This window comes from Manis pentadactyla, chromosome 12, assembly GCF_030020395.1.
Source record: "Manis pentadactyla isolate mManPen7 chromosome 12, mManPen7.hap1, whole genome shotgun sequence".
Lineage (NCBI taxonomy): Eukaryota > Metazoa > Chordata > Mammalia > Pholidota > Manidae > Manis > Manis pentadactyla.
In genome coordinates this window covers 36,491,955-36,511,736 of record NC_080030.1, presented here as the reverse complement: position 1 = coordinate 36,511,736, position 19,782 = coordinate 36,491,955, and the positions used below count along the sequence as shown (strand labels likewise).

General features: G+C 39.2%; 1 protein-coding gene across 5 annotated transcripts in view; it reads right to left on the bottom strand.

Moving 5' to 3' along the window:
• Positions 1–246: 246 nt before the first annotated feature.
• RSPH3 (radial spoke head 3) overlaps positions 247–19,782 on the bottom strand; it is a 50,224-nt gene continuing 30,688 nt past the window's right edge. For 2 of the 5 annotated variants that reach the window (XR_005025055.2, XM_036886725.2), the window contains exon 9: positions 10,588–15,116. The gene's annotated coding sequence lies outside the window, so the exon portion shown is untranslated. The other 3 variants (XR_005025057.2, XR_005025053.2, XR_005025056.2) reach the window with 3 other exon arrangements.

The window sequence follows — 19,782 nt, the reverse complement described above, 5'->3', positions numbered from 1 at the left end:
CTGGGGACTGCCGATGGCCACTGGGGCTAAACCAGACCGAGGCCCCCTGCTCTGGGATTAGTACCTGGGCGTCCCCACCCCACCACTTACTGCCTGGGGGCCTGTTAGGATTCCGTGTTCTGTCCCTCCAATTCCCTGATAGGGCAACCCTGATGATAAGCACTGTTTCCTGTGTAGGAATGTTGGGTGGGACAAGTCTGGTTGGGATAAGGACCCCCCTACCCCTGCTTAGTGGCTGCAGAGGGCGAGGTGGAGAACAGATCAGTTCTGGAGGACAGGGTCCCTGTCTCCATGGTATCATTACATAAGAAACAGCCAGAAAACAACAATGGAATTTAACAACACACACACAATTTTGGTTCCTGCAATAGGGACTCAATCTCTGAACCTAGGGGAGCCGCTGCCTGGGGCAGTGATGGTGTATATTGGGGCTGGGAGAACATCTTACCTCATGCAGAGTAAATATTTGACCCAAATTTACCTGTTCGGTGAGAATTTCTTTGGGAATCCTTGGCCATATTTTAACTTGCATTAAGACAGTGCCAAGATTATAACTTGACAGATGCATTTGATTCAGCTCCACGGTGCCGACTTCTGCAGAAAGGGTAGTAACTGCAAACACTTGCAAGTCATTGGGGTTCTGACCCTTTGGGGCTCTGCAGAAGTAAAGCCATTTGGGTGATTACTCAGGGCGTTAGCCTGCCTGGTCCATATTGCTAAAGGAATTCAGTACTCTTCTTTTAACTAACAATTGTATACAATTTCAGCAAAGTTAGGGATCCATAAAAACATGAATAAACACAGCGTGTGTATTACTTAGTAGGATGTATCAGGCTCCTCTCTAAGTGCTTTTTGCCTATTGACTTAATCCTCATAAAAACCCCCGAGAGGAAGGTGATGTTATTAACTTTATGCTGTAGTTAACATTATGCACCCAGAGGTCCGTGAGCACACGGCTCGGCTCCTAATGGGCAGAGTTGGGCCTGCTGCCGAGGCAGCTGGTCTAACCGCTCCATTGTTTTTCTCTGTGCACCCTTTTGCAGTCACTAATTCACCTAAGTAAACTAAAGCCTTGTGTTTTAAAAAACTTGCATCCACTTTGCACCACAAAAGTGATTGGGTTGGTCACATAGTAATGGCTCTTCCTTCAGACTCAGAGAGAATCTTCTCATTCTGAATTGATTCATGTATTCAGTAAATAGTCAATGGGTATTTGTTACATGTCAGGCAGTTCTAGACACTTGAAATACATTGTTTTCATATTAAATATATGGACAGTACATAGAAGCTACTCAAAACAGCAATGATACCTGCCCTCTTAGAGCTTAGTTCCTGGAGAATAATTTATCTGACAGTTGAAAGGTGGAAGCACAGAGGATCCCTCAAAGCAGCCAGTAATAGACCGCTGCATAAGAAACCAAGAGCCTTAGGGGGGCCCCACCCAGCAGTCCCCTGAGTAACTGCGATGGAGAACTTGCACTTCAGTCCCTCTGCCAACTCTCTTTAATTTTTGTTTGATTCCACAAGTCCTTGTTTCCTGTTTCCCATAGGCCATGCTGTCTTCCTGACTTATCCCACCTCTTGATGCCAGCACCAGACACTTCCTTCCTTCCTTCCTTCCTTCCTTCCTTCCTTCCTTCCTTCCTCCCTCCCTCCCTCCCTCCCTCCCTTCCATCTATCCATTCATCCAGTGAATTTCTTTACTCACTCGTTCAATAACCTTTGCCTGAGTTCCTGCTTGGTGCCAGGTGTTGTACTGCATTCCAGAGACAGATAGATAAGCAAGAGAGCCCATGACCCTCAGAAAGCAGGCAGTAGGACATTCAGATGGCCACACCATGCATGTACAAAGCAGTGATGAAAGTGTAATGACGAATGGTGATAAAAATGGAACAGTTGTTGAGAAACATGATTAAAAACAAGGTCCTTGCAGAATTGTTTCTCATTTTTCCAAGTCTCTTCCTTGTCACATTGTAGAATGTTAGAGCAGGAAGGGGATTTGCTAGGTCATCCAGCCCACCCCCTGGCTGTTTTACAGAAACTTGAAGATGGTATGAGATTGAGAACCTCTCCTGAGATGTTTCAGAGGTACAGTCTACCCAGGGAGAAGGCTGCTCTTGTCCAAATGGATGTTGACAATGGGTGGGCTCCACCGTTATGTCTGACCAGCTGTTTCCAATCACTTTCATGTAGGAAAACGGTAGGATCTCTGAAATATACACTTACCAACTTACAATTCTTTTTCAATTAAATTTGTGGTCCAAAGAAAGGAACAGGGGTAGAAGATGATAAGGGGTGCACTGAAGATCATTTGAAGCTCCTGCTCCTCCCCCTCCCCGTTTCCCCTTTGTTCTCTCTCCCCCTCCCCCAGGGCAGAGCATGGCGAGAAGGTCTGGGTAGTGAGAGTGCCCCTGACTTAGAGGCTCTGTTATTGTCCAGGGAAAGGAGAGCTCCCCTCAGCCTGCCTGCCAGACATCCCATAAGTAGATTAATCTTAAATCAGAGGTAAAAACAAATGGAGAGACTCCTCTTCTAATATTGCTTTTCCTTAGGAAACATGTGGGAGTGGCTGGCTATGACTACTTGGGTAAGGATCAATGCTAAAAATCGCTTTAGTGTTAGAATTGCTCTTTTATTGCGGTAGACCATTAAACAGCTGTATCAACTTTCCCATTTGAATTATGCACTGATCCTGGGCTTATTATTTGGGGCCTGGTGGCTACTGCAAGACGGACTGTACAAAATCAAGTAAGGGTGTTTTCATGTGAACTTTGCCAGCCGTTTCTTGGTAAGAATCTCATAAAGCAAGAACTTATATTTCTGTGAGACACACACACACACACACACACACACACACACACACTCTCTCTTTCTCTCTTTTTCCCTTAAGCATATAAAGACGTTTTAGAAAAAATAATAGCTCACCTTCACAGAGGAACAGAGAAATTTACACCTGAGCTTGGGGATCAGAGACAAGCACAGATGGCGCATCTCTTCCCGGGCAGCGCTCTTCTCCTGAGGGAACCTCCAGGCTGCTCGGTCCTGTTCTCGCTGGAGTGCGAGCCTGCGGAATATCATGCCGACCTTGACGTCGGGGAAAAGTACCGGCCGTCTCCCACCCCGCATCCGGGATACGGGTGTTGTCCCCATGAGTTACAGGAAATGTTATCATTCCCATCTTGGCGGACTTATTCATCAGGAAGCGGAAGCTCACATCTCAGCTAAGGACTGGACCGGGAGGCCATGGTCCATCAGCTGGTGACTGGATAAATGAATGGAGGGGTAACCATGTATGGGGCCACCTCACCAAGAAAACAGCAGCTACGGCACATACAACATGGATGAATCCTGAAATAATTACATTGGGTAAAAGAAGCCAATGTAAGACAAACAACATATACTGTGTGGCTCAATTCTATAAGATTTTAGACAATGCAGATATATCTACAGTGAACAAAAAAACAGACCAGTGGTTGCCTGGGGCTGGTGCACGTGGATTACAAAGGGGCAGGAGAAAAGTTTGGAAGGTGATAGACGTGTTCATTATTTTGATTGTGGTGATGATCACGTGGGCATATACATATGTCTCAGCTCATCATATTGTACACCTTAATTACGACGTGCTGTTTATTGTATGTCAATTACACCTCAATAAAGATGTATAAGCAGAAAAATATCTTCATGAGGATAATCTGCAAAACTTTTTAAAGAGATAGGAAATGTCTATGAAAATCTTTTGTACTATATAGATAGATGCTTACTAGTTCTCTTAGAAAATCCATTAAAAAAGGTTTTGGAAATTAAAGATGAGTTTACACAATTTTCTTATGTAAAAAGACAGTGACCCAAATTTGCTAATGTTTTCTGACATGGAAATTGTTTCCAGAGATACAATTCTTTATGGTTATTTTTGAAAACAAAACAAAAAATGCATAATCTGATTCTTCATGGTTAAAGGAGATATTTTAACAGTGAGTATGTCAGTAATTGCTTTTTAAAAGAAACTTTAGACAGAGCATTTTAAAACAGATGTTTGTAACTTTTTCTATCATTATGTGATTTTGTTCTGAAAATGATGTAACTTTTTAAAATTTTCATATTTTCCTGCTTCTAACAGAAACAGAAATTTCTAACCTGCTTAAAATGTTCCAAATGAAATTTTTAGACTTTCAAACCATTTATTAAAATTATTAAAACAGAATATCCTTTGATTAGTTTGTTAGAATGACTGATGGGTGTCAGAGAGGATTTAAATTTACTACCTGAATTTCACCAAAAACTTTTGTGTAATTGGTGAATGGGATTGATAAAGAGTACTGTATTGAATCAACACAGTCAATGCTATCTTTCTTCAATTTGGCTCTACTCATCTTTGTAAGACACCTTTTTCAGCTAAAGGCACCATCAAATGTCAGTAAGGAAATAAAATGAACTTAAAATCAGACTTTCAAATTGCTCTATCATAAAGAATTAAATCAATATTTTAAAAAACTATGCAAAACTTTAAATCACATTGTCTTTCTAAAATATCATTAGTATTATATATTATATGAATATTTTTAGTGAGGATAAACCATTTTTTGGTAACATTAGCAAGTAAAATGAAACATTATTTTAGAAAACCCACTAACAGGGATGTGAGATTAAAAAAAAAATGTGGTGACCTCTACTCTAGGGATGTTTCCTAAGATGCTCTCATTCCTGACACTTTTGTCATCCTCTGGGTGCTACTCTCCTCCCACAGCTAATGACTAGGATTCATAGGAACTGGCCTGGCTTACTGCTCAAACCCAGTTTTGTTCTAAGGATAGTTACAGGGTTTCTAATACGTAACTTCAAGGTGCTTTCTTGGTTCTGTTGGAGCAGTTTTAGACCTAAAGAATCTCCAAAGCAATCAGTAATCACACGTTCATGTTGTGTTAAAACATGTGGTTATGGTATAGTTTAATCAAATGACCTTCAAAAACAGAGAAACACTCATGATGACTGTAAATTATTAATCAAGTCAATGTGGACTGGGAAGCACAGGTCCCAGAAGCAGCTGACCAAGCAAGTACTATTACAGGAAATAGTGCTCTAGCTGTCCTTGTGCCATAAAAAAAGCTATGAGTACCCTCTTCACAGGCTGATTCAAGAAAGCCAGAGTAATTGAGGGGATTAATTTGCATCAAGGAAGAACAAGAAGCCTAAAATTTATGAAAGGGAAAAGTCAGAGGAGAAACACTGTGATGTGCTTCAGGATGTTTCTCAGCCTTGGCTGCACTTCAGGGAAACTAGAGAACTTGTAAAATATCCTCTGGGGCACCAGTATTGAAAAAAAATCCTTAGGGTATTCTATTGTGCAGCCACGGTAGGACCACTGTTTTAGAACCATAATAATCATTGCATCTGCTGGACTTCTGATTCTGGTCATTATAGAGAAGCTTGCAGTAAACTTGTCCTTCTGCTGAGAACAACTATAAAAATGGACAATATATGAGTCAACTGTTTTGAGTCATTGACCAATAGGCTGTGTAGGACTGTGTGCAATCTTGAGATATGGGAAACAGACAAAGACAAATGATGACTCTTGCTTTCAGCCTGCTGCTCTGCAAGCAGGTGGAATTCAAGCTGAGCAGTGACCTTACTGAGATGAGGAGACAGAGACTGGGGTTCTTGGCTGCTGAAGCAGCTGAAGTTTACAGAAGAAGAAAACAGAAAAGGAGGCTGTGCAGGGTACTGGGGACAGAAGTTTGTATGGGGATTCATTGTGTGAATCCTTAATCAAGGACTAGGCTGTGTTTGTCCAATGTTAAGATTTCAAAGGACCTAAGAGATTGTCTGTTGTGGAGCTGAGAGCAGAATAGTAATACTAGAGCTGTGCCTTATGGGAGATGTTTGAATTGTGGCCTGAAATTTACTAAATACCTTAACCACTCAGGTGAGACCTAGGAAGTCTAGGCGTAGGGAGTAAGGACTATGCCAAAGAGTAAGGGTGACACTTCAGTGCTAAGTTCAAAACGAAATTAGATTCCTCCCTAACAAGGAATAATATTAGCCTATCATGATCAAAAAGATACATGCCTATCAAAACAAAAACTCAACATCTTATAAAGGAAGATGACATAATCCAGACTCCCTATAACATATCATTTACAATGTTCCCCATACAATAAAAAATTTATAGATATGTGAAGAAACAGAAAAATGTGATCCATGATTAAGAAAAAAAATAGTCAATAAAAACAAATTGATATAGATGTTGACATTGAATGTTGACATTAGGTGTTTCAGACAAGGCTTTTGAGCAACTAATATAAAATATCCAAAGACTTAAAGAAAGATATGGTCCAAATGAGTGGTCATAAAAGGAATCTCAGCAGAGAAATGAGACTATAAAAAAGAGCCAAGTGAAAATCTTAGAACTAAAAGTTACAATATGTAAAGTGAGAATTTAACTACTTGATGGAGAATACAGAAGAGGGGATTAGTAAATCTGAAAGTAGATCAATAGAAATGATCAAATCTAAAAAATAAAGAGAGAAAAGATTTAAGAAAATCAAGCAGACACTTAGTGACCTGTAGGGCAGTTTCAAGCAGTCTAAAATACAAGTAATTAGAATGCCAGTGGAAGAGGAGTGAAAATAGCAGGAAAATTATTCAAAGAAATGGCACCAATGTTCCTAATTTGATGATAAAAATCTCTATAGATCCAGGAAGCTCAGGGAACCTGAAACAGGAATGAAATTGAACCATGAGGCCTATCATAATCAAACTGTTGAAAACCAGAGATAAAGAGAAAACTTTAAAATCAGCCAGAGAAAAAAGAAGTATTACACATAGCGAAATAATGCAAATACGTGTTGATTTGTGAGAAACAACAGAGGCCAAAAGATAATGGACTTAAATGAAAGAAAAAAGTTGTTAACTCAGAATCCCATCTCCAGTAAAAACATTCTTCAAAAATGAAAGTCGGGAAAAAAAGGCATTTATTCAGATAAGTAAAAGATGAGAGGATTTATCACCAGCAGATCTACACTTTGAGAAATCCTACAGCATGTTCATTAGGCTGAAGGGAAAGATATCAGAAGGAAACTCAGATCTACTGGAACAAAAAGCTCTGGAAATAGCAAATATGTAGGTCAGTATAAAACACTTTTTTTCTTCCTTTAATCATTGAGAAACAACAGACTTTTGATCACAGTGGTTAGCAAACTTTTCCTTCAAGGGCCATATAATAAATATTTTGGGCTTGTAGGTCATATAGTTTCAACTCTGCCATTGTAGCAATAAAGCAGCCATAGACAATATATCAACTTTATTTACAAAAATGAGTGCTGGTTCATGGGCTATGGTCTGGTAACCTCTGGTTAAAGCAAAAGTAGTAACATTGTATGGTGGGGTTTACATACACAGATGTAAAATATATATATGAAAATAATAGCATAAGAACTGACACAGGGAATGGAATTTTACTTTTATAAGTTTCTAGATTTATGTGAGTTGGCAATATTAACTCTAAGTGGACTGTAATAAGTATACATATTGTAATCTCAGAATAACCACTAAGAGGTATAGTTAAAAAGGCAAGAAAAGACTTAAAATGGAATATTAAAAAGATATTTTATTAACCCAAAAGAAGGCTGGAAAGGAAGAACCAAGGTACAAAAAAACCAGATGGCACAACCAGAAACAAATAGGAAGATGATTAGGCTTAAATCCAGTCACATCAATAATTACATAGATGTACACTCATCAACACAATAAACTACATTAACTATAAAAGGAAAAAAAAAGGATTAAAACCTTCAATTAAAATCTACAGATAGATTGGATAAAAGGAAGACTCAGCTATATGCTGTACTTGAGACATACTTTAAATACAGAGATAGGTTGAAAGAAAAAGGATGGAAAAGTTATACTATGCTATCAGTAAGTGTAAGAAAGCTGGTATTTTATTAATATCACATGAAGATGACTTCAAGGCAAAACGTATTACCAAATAAAAAGTCAGAAGTTTTATGATAATAAAGGATCAATTAATCAAAAGAGATCTAACAATCGTAAATGTATATATGCCTAATGATAAACTTTCAAAATGCATGAAGCAAAACCTGACAGACTAAAGAGAGAGCTAGAACAATCCACAGTTATAATTGGAGATTTCTAACACTCCTCCCTTGGTAACTGATAAAATAGGTAATCAACATGTTACAGAAGATTTGACCAACACTGTCAACCAACGTGACTGATACTTAAAGGACACAACATCCAACTGCTACAGAATCACAATTGTCAACCTCAGCAGCTTCAGCAGCAACAGAGAAATAAAACAACTATGATCAATTCCAGTTTTTCTGCTAACAACTGCTCAGGTAGTTGTTAAACTCTCTGGGCTCCACCCCAGACCCACTAAGTCAGAATCACTTGGGGAGCTGTGTGACTAACAAGCAACCAGATAATGCTCAATATGGGGAAGTTTGGAAAGTTCTAGAAATCCCTTTACTGAGGAGTGGCCCACCATGGTTATCTTGGAAAATAAGAGTGGCTGTATTTTTCTCAATGTGACAAATCTTAAAATATCCTGTTAAAACAAATGATATTTGCTTTATTTAAAAAAATATTTCAGAACTTGAGGTGGCTGAATTAGGCAGAAGGATTGATCTAGTACAACTTTATTTAGTAGGTGGTATACATAAAGTGATCATTTAGCCATATTTTACAAAAATTCAATACGCTAAAATTAATATATTTTGGATGGAGTGTTCTAATTCATGCATCTTACCCAGGAAATATAGCCAAGCATTTTAATAGTGTGTAAACGTTTCCTTTTACCAGAAGTGGAGAGAGGCACATAGCAAGATTTTGTGACCAGCTAAACAACATAATAAGGGCTATATCTTTTTGTTCTTATTTATGTGAAACCATAGAAGCCAGACCTATTGTTACTAAGAAACAATTCCTTTACAAATATAACCAGATTGTGTTAACACACAAACAATGAAAGTATGACCAGTATGGGAGAACACATTTGAGCCACGTCTATAGTACTGGGTTCAATTCTCCAAAGGGGATTAGAAAACTATTTCTGTTTGAGAAGATAATGGCAGGAGGTAGAGGGATAATTAAATGACTATTTAAACCATTATTACAACCAACGAAGATGTCACTCTCCCCCAGTAATTTCTGCATTCATTGCATTTCATGTTTTTAAGTCTTGGAGTAATCTGCTTGGAATTGCTAAGGTAGTCTGGGTTTCAAGTATCAGAAACCAACTCTCTAATTTTTTGAATGAAAAGAGAATTTGTTGGAAGGAGGCCAGGGGATTTCAGGGAATCTGAACAACTGTACTTTGGAAAAGGCAGGGCCAAGCAAGGCTCTAGATACCCAGAAAACTGGAGTCCCTCTCTTCAGTGCACTGCCTTTAAAGTGACTTATACTAGCAATTGCCAGTCTCCATTTCTATCTCTTTCTTCAAAATTTCAACTTGTGTGAGAAGTGACGACCCTGGGTCATTGTTTTCTAATGGATAGGCAGCAGTGGTGGGGGGTAGGGCACCCGGGATCACACAGCAGTAACATGGTTGTTGAAGACACCTGATCTCTGTTTCCTGTTCAAGTCCCCAAGTAGGCGTATATGGCAGGAAAAGGGCACATTGATGGAAACTCTCAACTTCTACAAAATGTTCTTGCTCTTTTCGGCCTTGACACCTGGTAGGAATTTTGTCCTATGAATAATCTTTATTACGGAGTTGGTAATACTGACATGCCATTGAAATAAACTAATATTAGATTATTATTATTCTCAAAATCTTGCAATATTTCTCTGCATTTCACCAAAGGAAAACCAGTGGAGTCCTTCCAATAACCGGCAAGACTGAACATGATTTGGTCCCATTACCACTTTGACCTCCTTTCTTCCTACTCTTCTCACTTCATTTCAGTCTCATTGACCTTTTTATTCCTGAAATGTCAAATTCTTCACTTGACAAACGTCTGTTCAGATTTTTAAATTTCTTCTTGAATTTTGTTAAGTTGTGCCTTTCAAGGAATTTCTTCATTCCATCTAACTTACTAAACTTGTTGAAAAACTTTTCATAACTTTTCCTTTTTATAATTTTAAGTTCATTAATATTCTTGATTATCTTTTTAGTGATGTCCCTTCTTCCCTTCTTTTTTCTTGACCAGTCTAAAGATTTTTTTTTCTTTTTTTCTCTTCAGAGAACCAACTTTCTGTCTTTCGTTGTTTGTTTTCTTTCTCATTAATTTTGGCTCTGATCTTATTTTATCCTTTCTTTTACTTTGAGTTTAATTTGCTCGTTTTCTAATTTTTTAAGGTATACGCTTAAATAATTGGTTTTAGATCTTTTTCTATTATAAGAGTTTAAAGCCACAAATGTTTCTATAAATGGTAGGTAGAGTGTACATACTTTGATATGTTGTTTTCAGTTTAGTTTAGTTCAAGATATTTTTTAAGTTCCATTGTGGTTTATTCTTTGATCCATGGGTATTTAAGTTATATTTAGTTTTCACTAAACAGTTTTGAAACAGTTAGCTTACTTTAAAGCTTTTATGTTGAAAAATTTCAGGTCTGTAAGAAAGCTGAAAGAATAACAGAAAATAAGCCCTTTATCTAATTTTGCTATTAATGTTTTACCACTTCTCTCCCTCTCCATTCTATTGTTGGTATTGCTTTCTTCACACCCATATGATTAGTATATTTGAAAATATGTTTTTCATATCCTATAACCTACTTTTAGGTTAACATCATAACAATTTTACCCCTAAATACTTCAACATACATGTCTTAAGAATGTTCTTAAGACATATAGAACTTATATAACTACAACACAATGATCAAATTCAAGACATTTAATACAAATATTATACTTTTATCTAAAATACAATTTATATTAAAATTTTCCCAGTTTTCCCAATGATCTTTTTGTTACAATCTTTTGTATTTTTTTCCTCACCCCAGCTCCATTCAAGGTCATGTCTTGCATTTAGTTGTCACGTCTCTTTAATTTTCTTTAATTTGAGACATTTCCTCATCCTTTCTTTGTTTTCATAACATTGACAATTTTGATGAGGATGGGTCAGTTGTTTTATAGAAGGTTTCTCAGTTTTGGTTTGTTTGTTTGATTAGAATCAGGTTATGCTTATTTGGCAGAAATACTGTATAACTGATGTTGTGTCCTCCTTAGTGAAGCACTAAAGAGGCACATGATCTCAGTCCCATCTTTAGTGATGTTTATTTTGATCATGTGGTTAAAGGATAATTCGCCAGATTTCTCCTATGCCCTGGTTATTTTTGAATGAGTGCCAAATGTTATATACGACTCTTTCAGTGATAATTTGAGGGTCTGCATGATGTTATTTTCCTCCAAAGATTTAACTTTGTTTCTGGCAGATAGCTGGGCTAGGACAGATCGCCTGATTTTTGCCAGAGGTTGAGATGATTCATAGCTGGACTCCACTCTTTTTAGAACTTGTCTACTTTTGGTTTACTCTTCTAAGGATTTAGGACTTAGGGATCCCCACCAAATACTTAGGGTATTTACAGGGGCCCTTCCTCCTGGGTAGACTCAGAAGTCCAAGCTTAATTCTCCTAAACCTTTAAGTGATCAAAAGCTCTGCTCAGCTTCTTAACTTGTAGGCTAATGCTTTTGCTTTCTGACTTTACGGTGGCCTTAAGGGGAGAAGGGGCCCTGATGTTGGGCTTCCTTCTCTGGACTTCCTACCTCTCTTGTATCTTAGCTTTGAGGATACTCACTGCCTTGGGAGATCTCTGATACCTTCAAACCCATTTTTGTTATAGTCTGCCTGGGTTTTCTGATTGTTCTTGGTAGGAGTGCTGGTCCAAAAATACCTCAGTTTTGCCACAAGTGGAACCTTTACCACCATTTTTAATGATTATTGATTTCACCTAAATCCCTTAGGCTGTGTGGGAATTCCAAGGTAAGTTCACCTTATATAACAAATGCAATTAGAAAAGTAATAGTGTATTCAAAAACAATAAAAAAAACTACTGTTATATGAAAACTGAGATTCTGAAGCTTAAAATTCAAGTGAAATCTTCTTCAGGGATAGCAAGCTCATTTAACCTGACTACCACCACCTAGTTAATAAATGTACATAAATCAATGGCTTTGTCTGCATTCTGGAATTGCATTTCACAAGTGTTGACTGTTACACTTTTCTCAAAAGCAGAAACTCCACCATGAATTTGTTGCCAGATAAGGGTATTTTCTTTCTTTAGTAGCATTAAATTAATTGCAAGGTAGGAGAGAAAAAAATATTCAGTTTTGTGTGTTCTTTTACAAGCACAGTGTCTCTACAGTATAAAATGCATGTAAGTTTAATTTGTATGTATAGTAAAGCTGTTGGATTTTCCAGGAAAATCCTCGTTTAAAATACTTTGTCATACATTGTCTGATCACACAATGGAGAGTGTGGTTATGCAATGCACATAATCATTTTATTAGTTTTCCTTCATCTGTTATGGCTGATTATAGTTGATGTTTTGCATTATCTATTCAGAATGACAAAATAAGATTGTCCTTGAAGCATTCAAAGTCCTTCAGCACTCCTCTTAAATCAGTCCCTCAGAATACACATCGCCACTCATGAGAGAGGAAGGATAGGAGGTTGGGAGTGTTCAAACCTTGTCTAAGGAATGGACTGAAAACCTCATTTATGTTTTTGCAATTTACTATTGGTTTCAGTTGAGATGCTAGACCAACAACTTTTTTAGTAAAATCTATTAACTATTTTTATTTAGTACCAGGAAGAGTAAGTACTCAAACTTAAAAAAAATGGTACTTTACAAAATTGCTATAAAACAAGTTGTGGATTAGGCTGTCTTGTTAGTAAATCTAAAATTGATTCTATTATTTTTACATCTGTAGAGACTCAAAGTATTTATCAGAGCATTATTACATAATTTCAGAATCTTTAGCCTCAGGGGTTTCAATGGCAGCGGCAGGAGGCTGTTATCCGTGTGCTGGTATTTCAGCGTCCTGGGACTCGGGCTGACTAGTCCTCCATCCACGTTTTCTGTGAGGAAGCAGGTAACTTAAGCTGGTTCTTTTGTTAACCTTGCTCTGAAGATGACATTGAATTCAATTAAATAAACTGTCTGAGGCCTCTTTTCCCAGAATGTCCCAGCACTCAGTCCTCAGTGCTGGATATTGGCTAAATGCCCACCTGTGCCCCTGGTTATGGGGTGTGTTCACACCCTGGGCAGGTTTTACTCTGCAGGAAAACATACTGAAGTTTGAGGCACAACTCTAGCAGTCTCAGCTTTGGAAAGGTGGGGTCCTGTTTGCCCTGGTCATCCTTGTATCTTGAAAGCCTAGGAGCCTAATAAAGTTTGTTGAAGGAAAGAATGAATGAGTGGAGAAAAGGAACTCAACTCACTACTGGTCTCTGGGAAATTCCAAACAAATTATGGAGACACAAATGGTTTTTATTGACTTGTATCCTCCTTTGTTCTCCCAGACAGCAATAAAAAATATATACTCTGTTTTGCTTAATGTGGAAGGTCTTGAAGGATAGAGATCCTATCTTTAAAATTACTATATTCTGCATTGAGTGACTTGTAAAATAGTTCTAAGAGAATATGATACAAGGTTTTCAGTGGATAAGCTAAATGTCAGGATTGGTCAGACCACACTGTGAGGTTTTCCACCCTATGAGCTTTATGCAACTTATGGTACATTATCAATATCAACTTAGAAGCTCATAAAGTACCTTTTATTAAAATTGCATTTTCAAAGAAACCAAGTTATGGGACATAAAAAGCATTGTAAATAAATGATAAATGTGTGAGAGACACAACGAAAAAACTGATTAGAACAGATATCTCTTACTTAAACTTGAAGCTTTAAATACTTCATTGCTTTTTATTACATAATACTTTTGTAATATTTGCTTTGGCCAATATTACCTGACAATAAATCCATGACTATTTCCTAAAGTCTAGAGCTCATCTAAATTTCTGAATAAAAAGGGATACATTTTTGTTTGGTGGTAGTCATTTTAATTACAAAGATGACACATTTTTGCCATTTTCCCCAATGGGTATGGACCCTCACCCATGCTTCTAGCTGAACCCTTTGGCTAGAGAAGGCGGAGGGGCACTGTCTCCTGAGTACTGTGTATATGGCCTATGCCCACACCAACCCCTGTACTTTGGGGGTTGAGAGATGCAGGGATTCTAGGGTCTGGTGGCAGGATCTATGGTCTAATTCACTGTGTCCAATTCCACTTTTTCTGGAACACTGGGAACTATATTTTGGGTCATATGAGAATAAAGAAACCACCATTTATGAAAGAACCCAGAGAAGAAACAATACCCAGAGATTTTTCAACTTCTCAACTGTGTGTGTGGCTGGTTGCATATTCCACTGACTTGGGGAGCTTTAAAAAAATGGTATGTTGGCCCTGCCCCTGACTGGCTGAATCACAATTTGTATTCACTGAAAAATGCATTGTTATAAAAAGAACTTTTTAAAACAGGTGTATCTCATAATAATCATAATGGGGATGATGCAGTTTGCTAATGGAAAGGAGGGCAGGCTTTCATTTGTTTCCTGGAGATGCAAAAGTCAGGGCAGCAACTTTAATCTGTTTGTTCACAAATGTGCTCCTAGTCACAAAACAGAGCCTGATACACAGTAGATACTAAATAAATACTTACTGAACAAATAAGTGGCAAAGTATAAAGACCTGTTTCCTCCCCATGGTAGGGATGTGCATTCCAGGCTCTTCCTTCAAAAGTTCAGCAGACTCCTCCCCAACTACTCCGCTAATAAACTGCCCTCTGTGTGACAGGCCATGTCCTGAAGTCTTTTTGTGCTGAATGCTATCTGATTATGTTGTTTTTTATTTTGGAAGGAGTAGATAATGAGTGATGTATGTTTTTTCTGACACAAATGAAAACAACAGTGTTAAAAAAAGGGGTTTATGAATAACCTATAAATTGAATAGATAAATTAACCACAGAATAGAAATCCTCACATTTTTGTTTATCGCTTATGCCCCCATCCAAAAAATAAACAGATGATTCAAAATGTTGTGGCCACAATCTTCTTGATAAAAGAATGAAGAATGATCTTGGACAAAGTAGGTTCCCTGTGAAGATACACATACACGATATATAAAAATCACATTTAATATATGGCACTTATCTAATTAAAAAATTTTAGAACACTGACTAAACAATATGATTTTCCAGGGACCCACTTTTCAGATACAGGAAAAATGTGCCATCTGACAGAGTCCAATGGATATATGTTGGCTGATGTGCCCCCAATAGAAAGAAATGCATGATGTTTTAAGAACTGATTGAACATTAATGACCAATGCTTTATACATGAATAATATTATAATACTGTAATCTCTAGATCTACAAAAATTATTTTATAACTTACAATAGGTATACCATATACATATATTTCACTTATTTGTGATTTGTTAGGAATAATTTTAGCAGGTACTACACAAAAATTGAAAAGTATTAGAAGTAACAAATTTATGTATCTATGAGTCTTTTATATAGTTTGTACATAAGGCACTAGAGATAGCTTTTATTTACTATTAAACTAAAAAATTTTTTTTCTAAATGGAGGAAATAAGACTTAAAAAAAATGATCCGGAGTATGTGAGTCATTTCAGGGATAGTTTATTGTCTTTATTAATTGAAGAATGGGAACCTGAACCTTAAGACAATTTTAAGTGATAAATTTTCATTGGAATTAGGGACATATTTGTTTATAATGCCTCTAGGAAAAAATGCAAGCATAGCCATGTATTGGATACTACTAAAATAAATAAATAAAAGGAAACATACATTACATACACGTAAACCAAACTATTCTCTCCTGACATTCTGGGAAGACTACAATATTCCAGTGTTCAGAGTCTCTGTCTTAAACCCACTTACTACCTGCCACACCTGACGAAGCCTCGCACACGTCTGACTGCATTTCCCTGGGCCCCTGGCTCCTTCAGGTAAGTGTCTGGGACAGACATCTATGACTGCAGCAGCCAGGATGGAGCCCCAGTGCACTGCCTGTCCGGGCCTGCCAGGAAGGCTCCTGCCAACAGGGTGTTCAGGAGGCTTGAAGCAGATGACATTTACATGGACTTAAAACGTGGGTATTTGAGGGAGGGTCACAGATGAAAATGGTGCAGGAGTTGTGACACTACCTTTTACATCCATCACTGACTGTGAGAAGTAAACAACAGTGAGCACGATGCTGTCATTCTCAACAATCAGATATTTGGAAGGCTTTAAATGGATCAGTGGAGAGAACTGACAGGCTTTCCCCTCCCATAGCAGCCGAGCAGGGGCCAGGACAGAGCCCAGGGCTCCTTACTGGGCCTTACACTGCTCTTCAACTCAATAGACATTATTGAGCACCCACTGTGTGCAAGGCTGTGCTGACAACTTGGTACAGCAGAGGGAGCAATCACAGACACGGTGCTCACATCCAGTGCATTCTGCATTGAAATGGGTCAAGTTCTTGCATAATACTTGGACTTGGAGGAAGAAAGGCATCATATGAATCTGAACAGATATGAAAGGTAAAGCAAATGCCAACACCTGAGGGTTTCTAAGGCCACACATGCACAAAATTCTCCTGGAATAGGCTTGATGGTGGCAATCAGAATGCCACTAACAGCATAGCAGGCATAACAATAACACTGACAGGCATGTCAATTATCAGTGTGCCCCAGAGCATAGGTTTGTGATTTATGTTTTTAGACAGTCTATGCAAGAAATCCCTGAAGTTTGAGGAATTTTGACAATTCACTAATCTGACTTTAAAGGACTCTCTTCCTCTCTGTTTATTGAGTGTATTAGTTTCCTATTGCTGCTGTAACAAATCACCACAAACCTAGCAACTTTGAACAGCACACATTTATTATTTTAAAGTTCCAGAGGTCAGAAGCCCAAAATGAGTTTCTAAAATCAAGCTGTCAGCAGGGCCTGTCCCTCCTGGAGGCTTTAGAGAGAATGTATTTCCTTGCTTCTTCCATCTAGAGGCTGCCCACATTCCTCGGCTTGTAGTTACATGCCCACTACAACCTTTGCTTCCATTGCCACTTACCCTCCTTGGACTCTGACCCTCCTGCTTTCCTCTTATAAGGACCCCTGTGATTACACTGGACCCCCCTGGATAATGCAGGACAATCTCCCCATTTCAACATCCTTAGCTTAATTGCATCTACAAAGTCTCCTTTGCCACAAAAGGTAACATCTTTACAGGTTCTGGGGATTAGAAAGTGAGCACCTTTGAGGAACCATTATTCAGCCTGCAACTTCCAGCATTTCTTTTTTTGGGGAACGTGTGGTAGGAAAATTCTGATAGACTACTATGCCCTGAATGACGGAAGGCAGCGCTCTGTTAAATATATCACAGAACTGCTGACAACTGCTTCCAGAAACCATTTATTCAGGTTTTGCTATCGTTTGAGACTCTGATATTCTTTTAATATTCTATTCTGACTTTATTTTGATCCAAAAATATGAAAAATTCAGGTATGATTCTCTTAGATGAAGCTTATCTATATCTAGAGTCTGTATCAAATTTGATTTTTACAAGTATAATTTTAAATTAAGAAGAAAAGATGCCTAAAGGAATCCTACAATGATTTCTTAAAAAGTAAGTCTACTCTCCTATTCTCCCATCCTGTTTCTTTGGTGGTCCTCCCGTTTTTCTGCCTGTCATCTGTTCCCTTCCCTGTTTCCCCTCCCTTCCTCCTGTCTATTAACTGCATACTGTACAACTACCCGCCCATGGATTTCTCTCATCCTTCAACCTCTGAGGCCTTGTTCATGTTTTTGCTTTCAGTTCTCCCCTTTATGAGCTGGTGCCCCCAAACCACCCAGTTTCTCTGGCCCAAACCATGTCACCTCAATAGCTTTTTTGCTTCTCTGAGAGTGTTTCCCCACAACTCCACTGAACAGCTTCCAGACCGTAGCCGCCCTGTGCCTTCCCTGCAAACCAGCAGCCCCACTTTTTGCCTGTTCGTGTCACAAGTGCCATCATTCTTCCAGTCTCCCGTGACTCTACTCAGAAACAGGATAGGTTCCCAAAGGCTGTCCCTGTGTCTCTCAATACTTACTACATGAGGGCAGGGCTCTCGTCTGTTTTGACACCGCTGTATCTAGTAAGAGCAAGATGACTAGAAATAGCTCTTTGAAGATAAATATTGAGAACTCTCTTATCTAAATTAACCCACTCCAGCATTATGCAAAATGCTATGGATTTCTGTCATTTTGGGAAGCTTTTAAACTTCTAAGGACACTTTCTAAAAGATATCAGAATAAAAGATGTGAAGTCACTACCTTGTATTTTCTATTGATTACAGTAGTTTCACTTGCAGTTCAGGGACCTGCTGAGACCCTGCTGGCTGCCAAAGTACTAAAATTACCATGGCAAGGAGGCAACCAGGTCGTCTGTCTGTCCAGAAACTCAATGTTCTATAAACGTGTATGTTTGCATTCCTTTTGTGTTATGTTTAGAGAAAGATAAACAACTGTGAAATGGAAAAGAAACTACAGGATGGCATGTCTGAGAAGTTCACCTTCATAGCATTTCATGAATACGGTTTCCCCCTGCACAGCAGAACCCGATTACTGAGCAGGCTGGACTGGAGCCGGGGCAGGAAGAACACAACTTCATACTTCCTCCACTGAGGACTGGTTTCTCCTTGCTTTGTGGATGAACTCTTGGGCAGACTCAATAGCTTTCCTAGTCATTCTTAAGGAAATTAAACCTGCAATCTAATAATCGAGTGAGTCTAATGCAATGCAAGAGTCAGAACTCCAGACTCACACGCACTGGAAGCTTCGCCCCTTTGTGGCTTGGCCAGCCTCAGCTGTGGTGGTCTGCGGTGGGATGGCAGAGGGCTGTGTGTGTGTGTGATGGTACGTGTGTGCGTGGGAGAGACTGGCTCCTCCTCTTTTCTCTCAATTTCCCCACTGCTGCAAACACCTGTTTCTGGCCTCCTGGAGGCCAGGCCTGGGAGAGGGAGAATCCGTGAAGGCCTGCGTTGTGGTCTGCCGTCAAGACCCTCTGATGGTGGGTGTAAGTCTCGGCCGTTCCTCTCTAAGAGAACTTTGGGAGCTCCTCACAGACCCAAGAAGGGACTGACTGCGGTGGTCCCTCTGAAGCCACACAATGACTAAAGACATGTACTCAGACATTAGTGGCCAAGTGCTCTTGGGGCCGCTGGACACGTACTTGGTGCTGTGCCTCTGAGGGCTGCCCAGCACACCAGCTGGCTTTCATCTGCTGGCGTCCCGAGTCTCTGGGCTGCCGGTGGGTGGGGTCAGTGGGAGCAGGGGAAATGGTAGGTCTTGTCCTGGAATGTCCCGATGGGAGTCCAGATGCTCTTGTTAGTGTCTTGTCATGGATGACCTGCTATCACTAAGCTACTTCTTTAAGGTTGCCTTTGAAGGCAATTAACTTTAGTCCAGGGAACACAGGTCAACCCCCTGGAAGCCTCTTTCCTGCCTAGACACTGCATAGCACCCCAGTAACTCCCAGACAAGCCCCCAGTAGAACACTGCAGCCCCGACAGCTTGGAGGGCGAGGGCTGGCAGCCTCCCTTGGGCCTGCTTGTGAGCACCTTTCCGCGCAGGGCACTACTGTGCTCTTCTCAGCTGTGCAGCCTTGGCCTGACCTCTGAGAACGGACTCCTGTTTACCATCCTGCCAGACTCTACACAAAACAAAGAAACTAACCCAAGTAGCAGTTTATAAGTCTACCTGTAAAGCACTGAGTAA